General features: G+C 44.7%; 1 long non-coding RNA gene across 1 annotated transcript; it reads right to left on the bottom strand.

Moving 5' to 3' along the window:
• Positions 1-5,081: 5,081 nt before the first annotated feature.
• LOC142660481 (uncharacterized) lies at positions 5,082-12,388 on the bottom strand. The gene is made up of 3 exons (XR_012850494.1): positions 12,157-12,388; positions 5,464-5,549; positions 5,082-5,232 (listed from the first exon to the last, which is right to left on the bottom strand). It is a non-coding gene; the product is annotated as an uncharacterized LOC142660481 (long non-coding RNA).
• Positions 12,389-13,814: the final 1,426 nt, after the last annotated feature.

The following is a 13,814-nucleotide window of genomic DNA, read 5'->3' as shown; positions in this document are numbered from 1 at the left end:
GATAACACCATACAGCCCCCTGTAGATAACGCCATACAGCCCCCCTGTAGATAACGCCATACAGCCCCCTCTGTAGATAGCGCCATACAGTCCCCCCTGTAGATAGCGCCATACAGTCCCCCCTGTAGATAGCGCCATACAGTCCCCCCTGTAGATAGCGCCATACAGTCCCCCCTGTAGATAGCGCCATACAGTCCCCCCTGTAGATAGCGCCATACAGTCCCCCCTGTAGATAGCGCCATACAGACCCCCCTGTAGATAGCGCCATACAGACCCCTCTGTAGATAGCGCCATACAGTCCCCCCTGTAGATAACGCCATACAGCCCCCTCTGTTGATAGCGCCATACAGTCCCCCCTGTAGATAACGCCATACAGCCCCCTCTGTAGATATCTTGAGATTCAGTCCTGCTTGATAGGTAACAGTGCAGTAAGCTAAGCATGATAAGATCATCTAAATTATTGCATCTCAGTTGCATGAGTGCTTTGTGTTATATTCAATGATTCAATTTAACCTAAGTCTCTAAATGTGGGCAAAGAAAATAAAAAAACTATACTCACCTCCTCCCTCGCCTCCGTTCACCCGCCGCAGCCCCCATCCTCCTGTCTCGGTCTGTGTTACAAGTGTACAAGGCTGCACTGGTGACGCGCTGCCGATGGCACGTGACCGCTGCTGCCAATAACTCCTCATTGGTGTGCTGCTGAGGACAGTAGTTCCACAGCAAATCGCTGTTGAGGGCATTGATTGGCTGCAGCGGTCATGTGCCATCGACCGCGCGTCACCACAGCAGCTTTGTAAACACAGAAAGGGATAGGGGCTGCGGAGGGGGAACGGAGGCGCCGGAGGAGGTGAGTATAGGTTTTTCATTTTCTTTGCCCACATTTAGGGACTTAGTTTAGATAAGAATTTAACCCGGAAAAAAATGTGTTACTTGTGTTCTAAACTGGTAATAAAATGTACAATATAAATCTTCCTTCATAATTTTTATTAGTAAGGTTTATTTTTATATGCATATATATGTTTAGGTAACTTTGTCGGTATTGGGGGGGGGGGCGGGGGGGCCCTGGCACATTATCTGCACAGGGGCCTTTTGCAGTCTGTGTCCGCCACTGCTGGAAGCAGTTAGCTCCGGCTACTGAATGGCGGCGAGCTGAGGTAACTGTTCAAGTGAATAGGAGCAGAGCTGCAGTCCGGTAGCACGGTCGCTATGCTATGTACGGAGCCAACTGCTTCCGGCTCCATACATCGCATAATGGGCTACAACGTCCTGTGCCTGGAGGCAGCCTGAGCGCTTTAACAGTGCGGGGTCCAGGTGTTGGACCCACACCGATGATATACTGATGACACATCTGGTGGATAGGTCATCAGTTGTCCGATATTGGACAACCCCTTTATATTAGACCAGTCAACCCCCCCGCTGACAGGTCTGTTTAATTAAATAGTTGTTTTCCCCATAATATAACAATTCTTAATAATCTTGTGTGCCATTCTTCTATTATTCCTCCTAGAAATTTATGAGTAAATTGACAACTGGGTGTTACCAGTTGGGGATGTGTCCTGACACAAACTGACCCTGTCCAATCAGTGCAGAGAGAGTGAGACTGTGTAGGGACACGCCTGTTCGACAAGAGAAACGGTCACATACAGTTGTCAATTTATTCATAATTTCTAAGAGGAATAATAGAGGAACAGCACAATGCGGAGTTCTAAGAAAATATTTCCCAGAATTTTTTTTTCACGGGGAACTCGAATATTTTCTAAAACAGACATGTCAGGAGAGGTGACCTATTCTGAGTCCCTGATAGTTCAAGTTTTACAGTCCCAAAGGAAAGTTTTGTGAATGTTTTTCTTTTTACACCTCCAACAACCTTTCATACCCATAACATCAAGCAATAGTATGACTTTTCTGCTAAATTGGCCTCTAGGTGGCATTCTTCACGATTAGGTTTGCAAAATGAAAAAGATATCATTCACATATAGCAAAAGGCGGTGCATTTCATTGAAGATAGTAAAAGCAGACAGAAAACAATCAGCTCTATTGTCAAGGCTGGATTATAGCGGAGGCAAAACGGACATTCATCATGAGGCCTCCATCACCTTCTCCTTGCACCTTGATGGGTCACATGATATCAATCTTAAATCATAGCACCAGTAGTCGTACGATTAAGACTCTGTATAGCATTGTGAATTGGGTACGGCTTTGTGTTCACTGTATAGCACTAATATGTAGGCACTGGAAGGATTGCTGCGTAAGGGCTTGTCCACACACAACATAATTGGTGCAGAAAATTTCTGCAGCAATTCTGTTGAAATTTGCAGACTTTCCGCTGCGGCCAAAACGCACCATTTCCTACGTTTTTTTTCGGCAGTAAATGGTGCAGAATTTGTTGCGTTTTTCACAATGCTGGGAGATGGTGACATCTCCTCTGAAAAACACAGCAATTCTGTCCACATTCCGCAGCAGGAAGTGACACGCTGCAGATCGAAAATTACGCACCTTACCAAAATTACCAATTTTGGGTAGGCATTTGTATGCAGCGTGTGGAGGATTATGCTGCCACTATATTCTGCTGCGTTTCTTCTGTCCGCGATTCTGGACGGAAAAAACGCAGCAATTCCGTTGTGTGTACACGACCCCTTAAAGGGGCTCTTTTATATGTACAGTTTGACAGTGTTATATGAGCACCGTATGTGCATTACTGGTATTTGGCACTACATGGAGCTATTATTTAGGCACATCATGGTGGTGGTATATGTGCATTATTGCTATTCATGTACCTCCTTCCAAAATATCGGGAGTGGTATCCCCCCCCCCCGTTTTTTTTTTTTTAACAGACCGTGTGAATGGCCCAGGCCGATTTGACACCCAGTAGTCTGTATAAAGCCGAAAAGCCTCGACAAACCTTAATCTAATCCTGTTTGTTGTGCAGAAAAAGGTGAATAATAATGAATCCATATACTGTATGTGAGAATGTATTGAGAATCTTAAGTGCAAACGCCAAATTTCCAGACATCTACAATTATGGATTTAATCCTTTATAGATGAGAACCCGCAATGGACATGACACAAGCAATAGCTATAGGTTGCTGATTAAACAGTATCTGACATGTGGGAGAATGCCGCCTGCTGAAAAGTTAACATTTCCCCCATAAATCATTTTTATCCTTCAAGTTAATCTGTGTTCTCAGACAGCCTAGAGCGGACTCAATAATAATAAATTACAATATATATCTGACATTATTAATTGTGAAACTCTGACCTGTGTCTGAGCACCCAGCCCCGGGCCTCCATATTACAGCCGATCCAGCTTAAAGGGGACATATCATTAAAAATAGAATATAATCTTGTTACCTTTAAAATGCTGCCTGCAGCCAGATACGGCCGCGTCTCACTTTCACGCTGGTGTCACTTTGTAGATTCATTGTTTAACAAGCCTTGGTTTTTCACCTTCTAAATTCTTATCTCAATGTTACAATTCAATTGGATCATGACTCTGGCGTTAATATGAGAATCTGAAAGTCACCCAAGAAAATGAGAGGAAATTAGGAATATCTGGGAGGAAGGATGAGAAAGAAAGCACTAAAGGAATGTAAAAGGCAAAATATATTAAAACCAGTTAAAGGGGTTGTCTCATCATATAAAACGTAGTTTATATGGGAGCCGCCACAGTGATCAGCAGATCACCGCTGGTCTGGCTCTAGCAAACAGCAACCCAAGTCCGCTGCTGGATAGCACTGCTCCGCTGTGGATCATAAAGAGGGGTCCTCCGCTATGTCTAATAGGGCATATAGATAGAAACTATCCTGATGGGTCAACCACCTTAAAAGGAATCGATGCTTGAAAATCAAAACTTCTGCCGAGAACACGTTTTTGCTATATTACCATGAGCTGTTTTTATCCAATTTAAGTCATTTACACCTCTGAACTCTTATAGTTGGGTTCAGGAAGCAGCAAAGTTACAGCAGCCATTTTAAGCAGCTATGAAGCTATCATTTTGTCACAGAGTCACCCAGGTTTCATAGCTATGCATAGTCCCTGTTCTGTCCTCCATCTGTGGATTCTCCTGCTCAACAAATAATTCTAAAACCAGGTAAAGTTTTAGAATTCCACTGCAGCGGGCAAATGTTATATTAGAAATATGAATAGTCTAGAAAATAGCTAACTTGCAGTGCTCAAATATTAATATCCAGCTGTGCTCAGAAGGCTTCCTGATCTTTCAATGTGGGCGGTTTTCTTCATATGTCAGCCAAATATGCCACTGACCTCTTTTTCTTGTTGCTCGGTACAGAAAGTAGCAGTCATTTTTCGTAGAAGTTATGGAGAATCGATTTAGTCACAGAGTCACTCACAGGTTGTAGAAATGCATAGCCCTGGTTCCCTCCATCCCCTATTCTGGCTTCTTTGTGTTTCCCCCAGTTTTACATAGATAACTGGCATAAAACGCTATAAATATCAGATTATGCATTAAAATTTTACTGCAGAGGGTAGATATTACAGAAATGTGAATGAGCTAGGAAGTAGCTAACTTACAACATCCATTTGATCATTATGTGACTATCATTTAGTCACAGAAATGCATAGTCCCTGTTCTCTCTTCCCACCAACAGTCTCTTTCTTTGTGGCGCCTTCGGTTTTACACATAATTTTGGCACAACAAAAAGCTATAAAAAGCAGGTAACCGGAACGTACTCATTAGTTGCCAGATGTGAAAGAATTGGAATGGTCCAGGAAGTAGCTAACTTACTGAAATCATTTTGTCAAAGGGTCACCCAGGTCATAGAAATGAGTAGTCCCTGCTCTCTCCTCCCCCTCCCCTGTGTATCTTACTTTTCACACAAAAATCTGGGAATGAAAAAGCTATAAATTAGCAAAAACTACAGAATCCTATAGAAGCCGTTCTAGGAATATGTCATACTCTAGGTCTCATTACCCTGGCTGACCATTTCCAATGTTTTTGTCATGACTTCTGGAGTGTTTTAGTGGTGTATTAAACCCATTTTACAAACAAGACTTTCCCATAATGCCTTTGCCAATATTAACCCTTTAATTAACTTCACACCATTGCACACAAGTACCTGGCGAATCCGCAGAGTAGAAAATACTGCAAAGCTCTTCCAAACTCTTCCAAACAACCGGCAAAGGAAAACTTTGCTAAAACATTTTGGCGGCGCTGCAGAGAGTTAATTTTGATGGATGAGCGTTAAGGCCTGTATTCAAATGAGCTATTTTCTGCTGTAATAAAGTGAAGATTGCCAGAAATATCACTGTTTTTAAAATGTAAATACACGGCATAAATACAGGCGGAGGAACTGCCAAATAGGGTCTATAAATATATATGTAGAGATCTGTTCCAATGCTTATTCTAGTGCATAAAGTAGGATCTTTATTATAATGTTGGGTATTACAGGGGAGCAGTAACTTGGCGTGCAGCCGACTCGCTGCATTAGACCTCATTATACTCACCTTAACATTGACTCTAATACTTGGCTCCATGTGATGATATCATCATCAGGCCGGGGATATATTACATTCAGGCATTAAACGCAGCCCTAGAAACATACCAATAAAAATGTACATGGTTAGAATTGAGAGCCGACGCGTTTTGCTAATCATTATTAGGTATTTTAGTATTCATTGCAATAACATTGATATCATTCATTGGGCGCCTTTCTGCGCCTATATTTCAGTTTTAGAGTTGTCAGATTGTGTTAATGACAATTCATCCCATCTGTTCTGATATGAAAATGAAGCCTCATGCGGCAGACGCGATAAACCCCCCAAAATAGTAGAAAGTAGTAAGACTCTTAAAAGGTATTCGATTTGGATTATACCCCCCGGGGAGAGCAACTTGGCCCAAAATTGACTTTCTTAAAATTAAAGTCTTAAAGCCATGTTGCGGCGTTATTTGTTATGGCTCAGAAGCTCTACGTATTTTTCTTAATCCGCGTCAAACGTATAGAATGGTGGTTAATATGTCTCTGGGTTGGGGGGGGGAGGGGATCTGAGAAGGAAGAAGATATTCAGGGACACATGTTGTAATGTATTAGACTACATTATAAGACAGAGGCAGAAAAAAATGGCGGCAAAAAAAAAAAAAGGGATGGGTCCCATTGCAATGGTCAAAATGGGCCCCCACTATGGTGCCAGGTTTTGCAACCCAGTACAATAAGTCCTGGAGTTTTTTGCCCCCCCCCCCCCTCTTTCCAATCCCCTACCCCTTTGTTTATTAACAATGCAGTTCCTCTGGAGAGGATAGCCTGAACAAGTACTCACCACCTAATAGCAATGGGAATGAAACCAACCAAAGCATGGCCCCCTCTCTCCAAAGGTACCAGATGCAGCCCATGGTCTGCCTCTGGTACACAATCCCTTTATGTGTAGAGACATGACTGCTTGTGCAGGCGCTTTCCTGGTACCAGTGGCATAACTAACGCTGTAGCAGCCATAGTGGCTGCTACGGGGCCCCGCGGTATGAGGGGGCCCGTGCCACCTGATGTCACCGCCCCCCTCGTGCCTGGTGGCGCTGCCAGCAGCCGCTATGGCTGCTACAACAGTAGCGATGCCACATCCATTAGTATCTGCGTCCTTAGGACGCAGATACTATTGAACACTACGGCAGAGCAGGGAGGTATCTCCCCGCTATGCCATTAAAGCGGTTGTCCCACAAAACACATGTATCCCCTATACACAGGAAAGGGGATAGATGTGTGATCACTGGGAGTCCGACCGCTGGGACCCCCGGCGATAAGAGGAACGGGGGGACAGAAAGTCCTCCAAAGTGCTCCATGAGAAGCATGGGACTTCCGGGGTCTATGTCCGGCTTGTGTGTCCGGCAGCTCCATAGAAATGAACAGGAGCACCGGTCGCGCTTGTGCGTATGCGTGACTGGCACTACATTCATTTCTATGGAGCTTCCAGACACATAAGCCAGACACAGACCCCGGAAGTCCCATGCTTCTCATGGAGCACTTCGGGGACTTTCGGTCCCCCGTTCTCCTTATCGCTGGTGGTCCCAGCGGTCGGACCGCCAGTGACCACACATGTATCCCCCTGTCCTGTGCATAGGGGATACATGTGTTTTAAGGGGACGACCACTTTAACTAGGCTACAGGCCATTTTTTTGTTTTTTTTGTGGGGGGTTGGGACTGTATGGCACTATCTACAAGTGGGTGTGATACTATCTAGAGGGAGGGCTGTATGGCACTATATACAGGGGGGGGGGGGACTATCTACAAGAGGGGCTGTGTATGGCAACCTGGGGGGGCAGTTAAAAATTTGCTATGGGGCCCAGTCTTTTCTAGTTATGCCCCTGCCTGGTACACATACAGCCTATAATATAATCCAGAGCTGCAGTCACAATTCTTCAGGCTTCAGATCTGAAATCTCCCATCATGCACTGCTTGTTCAGCGTCTGCATTGGTAATTTGTATTTTGGGAAGTGTCGTATTTATACCACGAAACGTGTAGGAGTCTGATGACTAAGGGTATGTTCACACACAGTAGCAAAATCCGTCTGAAAATACGGAGCTGTTTTCGCCTGAAAACAGCTCCTGATTTTCAGACGTTTCGTAACTACTCGCGTTTTTCGCTACGTTTTTCACGGACGTTATTGGAGTTGTGTTTCAATGGAGTAAATGAAAAACGGCTCCAAAAACGTCCCAAGAAGTGACATGCACTTCTTTGACGCGGGCGGCTTTTTACGCGCCGTCTTTTGACAGCGACACATAAAATTACACATCGTGGGAAGAGAACATCGTAAAACCCAGGAAAGCAATGGGCAGATGTTTGTAGGCGTAATGGAGCCGTTTTTTCAGGCGTAAAACGCCCGAATTACGTCTGAAAACAGTGCGTGTGAACATACCCTAATAGTCCCCCTGCAGTAAAGGAGCTCAGTTAAGTTGGGAGTGTGGCAAGCTTGATGACTGCTTTCAATTAACGCTGGCAGAATAGTGAGTGCAGCTTTGGAGTATAATACAGGATGTAACTCAGGATCAGCACAGGATAAGTAATGTAATGTATGTACACAGTGACTCCACCAGCAGAATAGTGAGTGCAGCTCTGGAGTATAATACAGGATGTAACTCAGGATCAGTACAGGATAAGTAATGTAATGTATGTACACAGTGACTCCACCAGCAGAATAGTGAGTGCAGCTCTGGAGTATAATACAGGATGTAAATCAGGATCAGTACAGGATCAGTAATGTATGTACACAGTGACTCCACCAGCAGAATAGTGAGTGCAGCTCTGGAGTATAATACAGGATGTAAATCAGGATCAGTAATGTATGTACACAGTGACTCCACCAGCAGAATAGTGAGTGCAGTTCTGGAGTATAATACAGGATATAACTCAGGATCAGTACAGGATCAGTAATGTATGTACACAGTGACTCCACCAGCAGAATAGTGAGTGCAGCTCTGGAGTATAATACAGGATGTAACTCAGGATCGGTACAGGAGAAGTAATGTAATGTATGTACACAGTGACTCCACCAGCAGAATAGTGAGTGCAGCTCTGGAGTATAATGCAGGCTGTAACTCAGGATCAGTGCAGGATAAGTAATGTAATGTGTGTACACAGTGACTCCACCAGCAGAATAGTGAGTGCAGCTCTGGAGTATAATACAGGATGTAACTCAGGATCAGTACAGGATAAGTAATGTAATGTATGTCACAGTGACTGCACCAGCAGAATAGTGAGTGCAGCTCTGGAGTATAATACAGGATGTAACTCAAGATCAGTACAGGATAAGTAATGTAATGTATGTACACAGAAATTCCACCAGCAGAATAGTGAGTGCAGCTCTGGAGTATAATACAGGATGTAACTCAGGATCAGTGCAGGATAAGTAATGTAATGTATGTACACAGTGACTCCACCAGCAGAATAGTGAGTGCAGCTCTGGAGTATAATACAGGATGTAACTCAGGATCAGTACAGGATAAGTAATGTAATGTATGTACACAGAGATTCCACCAGCAGAATAGTGAGTGCAGCTCTGGAGTATAATACAGGATGTAACTCAGGATCAGTGCAGGATAAGTAATGTATGTACACAGTGACTCCACCAGCAGAATAGTGAGTGCAGCTCTGGAGTCCAATACAGGATGTAACTCAGGATCAGTACAGGCTAAGTAATGTAATGTATGTACACAGTGACTCCACCAGCAGAATAGTGAGTGCAGCTCTGGAGTATAATACAGGATGTAACTCAGGATCAGTACAGGATAAGTAATGTATGTACACAGTGACTCCACCAGCAGAATAGTGAGTGCAGCTCTGGAGTATAATACAGGATGTAACTCAGGATCAGTGCAGGATAAGTAATGTAATACAAGTAAAGTGTTTACAACATGACTTTAGGTAGATTATTTCCATACATAAACTAGACAATTGGGTACAAAGGGGGAGACATTTTAACAAATATTATAATGAACTAATCCCTAGACGTCATGATAAAATGCAAAACAACATTGAACGATGTCCTGCGCAGTACCTTCTGCTGCCCCTCACCCCATATAGTGTTATACAGTGTACAAATAACCATTCCTTTACATGACCAAATTGAAGTGCCATACAGCACGGTCCCCAAATAATAGTGCCATACGGTTATCTTAAAAACCATGTCATACAGTAATGCCACTACCATACACTGCAGAAAGTATACACTGTACAGTGCTCATAGAACAGGTACACCAGAAATAATAATATTATTAATATTGGTGGTGGTTGCAAGTCTCGAGTGTAAGGCCATCTGTGGCGCCCCCTTCAGTAAGGGAATCTGAAGTGCCCTGTGAGATCTTACAAGTCCCGGCACTGCATAAACCACAGTTGCAGCAATCAGGACAATTTGCAGTATCTGCCCCTATAGGATCAGCGGCACATAAGGCGCAATATCAGCGGTAAGGCTAGGGCTACACGGCGACGATGGGCCGCACGACCCAAGATCGCCGGGTCGCCCCGCCTGCATCTCAGGTTAGGAAAGTCAGTGTGGTGGCTTCGTGAGTTGCATGTTGCAGCGGCCGCGACTCCACAGTAGTGTCGCAGTCACTTGCGGGTCACAAAACGCCCACATTTACTTACATTACTGTGACATGCGCACATGACTGTAGATTTAGTCCGTAATTACAGTCAGATTTATATTTACGGGAAAGTGTCCGTGCCGTAGAAACCTTCCACAAAAAATAGGACATGTCCTATTTTTTTATTTTACGGACCGTGCTCCCATACTTTATAATGGGAGCACGGCACGCAAATGCGGACGGCCGTGTCCGTAATCACAGACCGTGATTGTGGGCACGGCCGTGTACATGGGACCTAAAATTGACCATCTATGCCTGGCTTTACATACACGGCGGAGTAGAAATGAGGCGCGGGGCAGAATATTAGTTTCATGTATTATTTTGAATTTGAATAACTTTATAGCAATGACAATAATGACAAGATCAACAAACTCTACCGAAATGTAGCGATAGAAGATTAATTTGGCGTAAACTTCGCAGAACGTCACTATATAAACCACGTTTTACTGTTTATTGACAATGTATGAAGCAGAGCTGTGACGGCGCATTGTAACCAGTCATGGCAGTAGAGGACGGGTGGTCTCGGGGTCATGTGCCGTATCTACATTCACCCCTCCGCTCGCTGAGACCGCACATGGTATTCATTAAGACGTGTAATGATTTGCGCATGGTTTGCTTATTTATGCAGGTACCCCTCCCCCACAACACACAAGAGATTTCAATGAGTAGAAAGGTGGTGTTATCGGTGTTATGATTTCATTGGTGGTCTCCGCTTTCAGCGCGGTGGTCGCTAACGTTCTGATTTACACGTATGATTTTATTGATGTGACTGGCATGCTGCATATCCGGGCGCGTCATTTAGGACAAACCGAACGAGACGCAAGTGATAATGCCATAAAATGGCAGAAAATGAAAGCAAAGCACGCTGAGGTGTTTCCCATAGCAACCAATCAGCTCACACCTGGCCTGCACCAGCAAAATGAAAGCGGATTGGCTGTTGTGGACAATGCATTACTAATTGCTGCGAGTACCCAAGATGCAATTCTCTGATACACCGGCTCAGCAGTGAGTATCACACAACATGATTAGATACAGCGGCTCAGCAGTGAGTATCACACACAACAGGATTAGATACAGCGGCTCAGCAGTGAGTATGACACATGACAGGATTAGATACAGCGGCTCAGCAGCGAGTATCACACGACAGGATTAGATACAGCGGCTCAGCGGTGAGTATCACATGACAGGATTAGATACACGGCTCAGCAGACAGTATCACATGACAGGATTAGATACAGAGGCTCAGCAGACAGTATCACATGACAGGATTAGATACAGAGGCTCAGCAGACAGTATCACATGACAGGATTAGATACACAGCTCAGCAGACCGTATCACACGGTAGGATTAGATACACAGCTCAGCAGACCGTATCACACAGTAGGATTAGATACACAGCTCAGCAGACAGTATCACACTGTAGGATTAGATACACAGCTCAGCAGACAGTATCACACTGTAGGATTAGATACACAGCTTAGCAGACAGTATCACAGGGTAGGATTAGATACACAGCTCAGCAGACAGTATCACACGGTAGGATTAGATACACAGCTCAGCAGACAGTATCGCACGGTAGGATTAGATACACAGCTCAGCAGACAGTATCACACGGTAGGATTAGATACAGCGGCTCAGCAGACAGTATCACACGGTAGGATTAGATACACAGCTCAGCAGACAGTATCACACATTATAGGATTAGATACACGGTTCAGCAGACCGTATCACACATTATAGGATTAGATACACAGCTCAGCAGACAGTATCACACGGTAGGATTAGATACACAGCTCAGCAGACAGTATCACAAGGTAGGATTAGATACACAGCTCAGCAGACAGTATCACACGGTAGGATTAGATACAGCGGCTCAGCAGACAGTATCACACGGTAGGATTAGATACACAGCTCAGCAGACAGTATCGCACGGTAGGATTAGATACACAGCTCAGCAGACAGTATCGCACGGTAGGATTAGATACACAGCTCAGCAGACAGTATCACACGGTAGGATTAGATACACATCACACTATCCTGGCGACTACTTGATAATATCAGATGTAAATACCAGTCCAGTTGATGAGGGGTTAATCGCGCAGTGTCCGGTGTTGAGTATATTATTATTATCAGCTCTTTATATATTTACAGAAGTCGTTTCTTTTTGTCGCAGTTTTTTCCCTCATGTTTTGTAATCGCTGCAATCCGCGTCATTGTGTAAAACCCCCGCGATGTCCACGGAGCGTCTCACCTGTGCAGCGTCAGAGCTGGGCGGGGCCTCGTCACTGCCACGTGCACAGGTGAGAGCCATGTACTGCGGAGAGGCCCCACAGGTCATACTGATGATAATATAATCATATAATATTATACTTAACCCACTGTGTGCTGCAAAGCGGCAATGAACGTTCCGAGAACTGTTTGTTATTGCACGAGAGTCCGTGACCGAGGAATCATAACGTCCATACAACTCCCAGCTAACAGTCTCCTGAAACACTCTGTGCTACAGGCCCCAGTATTCTTCTTACTACAGTAAATAAAGCCTCCACCTCCTGTACTCGGCTCCGCTGCCATCTCTGGGGTCTCCCCCTCACAGCGCAGCAGGTCGTAGTGATGAAACCCTCCAAATACTGATGTCCAAAATCTACAAAACCAGGACAAGTGAGCACCAACCTGGACCCAGAAAACGGCAGACTTCATGTCTGTGCCTCATGTATCACAAGCTCCACTGTAGAGGAGGGATACACGATGTTGCCACTTTTTGGGGTTTTCTATGACCCCATTCACACTGTTCTTACTAACATTATCACGAGTGGACCAGTCACTGCCCCCTCCCCCCACAACACCAGCATACTATTTCCTGAAATTCTCTGTGCTGCTGGAAGCCTTGCTCATTTTTCTCCTGTGTCTGTGACCTCTCATAAGATCAAAATAACCTTGCCTAAAACACTCTGTGCTGCTGGGATCCCTACCCATTCTGCCATTGTGTCTGTGACCTATCTTAAGATAAGCACAACCTCACCTAAAATACTCTGCACTGCTGGGAACCCTGCTCCTTCTACCATTTGTCGGTGACCTCCCTCAAAATAAACACACTCCTCATCTAAAATATTCTGTTCAGCCGGTAACCCTGCTCGTTCCACTATCCCAGTATTTGTCCTCCCACAAGATTAGCACACTTCTCCACTAAAATACTCTGCGCTGCTGTGGACATTGCTCCTTTCTAAATTTGGCCTGTTCTTTCACTTGTTCCATTCCCCTCCTTCAGAATAGAGCAGCACGGTGACATAAGATCGCAATGTCGCGCTACTACATCGCATCTAATAATAGTGAATGTGGTTTAGTTGCGACGCACAAGTTGCTGCGACCGCGTCACGACATTCGACCGAAATCCAAACCGGCTGGCTTTCTGCACGACCCCATTCCCTATCATTAGGTGCGACTAGCAGCCCGTCACTTGAAAGTCACCGTGTGGCCCCTGTCACATGAGTGGACAGAGAATTGTTTCTACAAGATCAGCTCATTCCTCTCCTGAAATACTCTGTGCTGCTCCTGTCTAAATGTATTAAAATGTAATGAAAATAGTGGTGGCAGTTGTTCCCTTGTTTTCTATCGTGCCAGCCCCTGATGTGTGACCTTGGAAGCCCCGCTCATGGGTTGTATATCACCTGGGTACCGCTTCCAAGAGTAATTGGCAGACATTAGGTATACAACGCTGTTCACACCTTTCTT

The sequence above is a fragment of the Rhinoderma darwinii genome, chromosome 9, assembly GCF_050947455.1.
Source record: "Rhinoderma darwinii isolate aRhiDar2 chromosome 9, aRhiDar2.hap1, whole genome shotgun sequence".
Taxonomy (NCBI): domain Eukaryota; kingdom Metazoa; phylum Chordata; class Amphibia; order Anura; family Rhinodermatidae; genus Rhinoderma; species Rhinoderma darwinii.
Note: the sequence above shows the minus strand (reverse complement) of the source record. Positions and strands in the feature narration are given on the sequence as shown.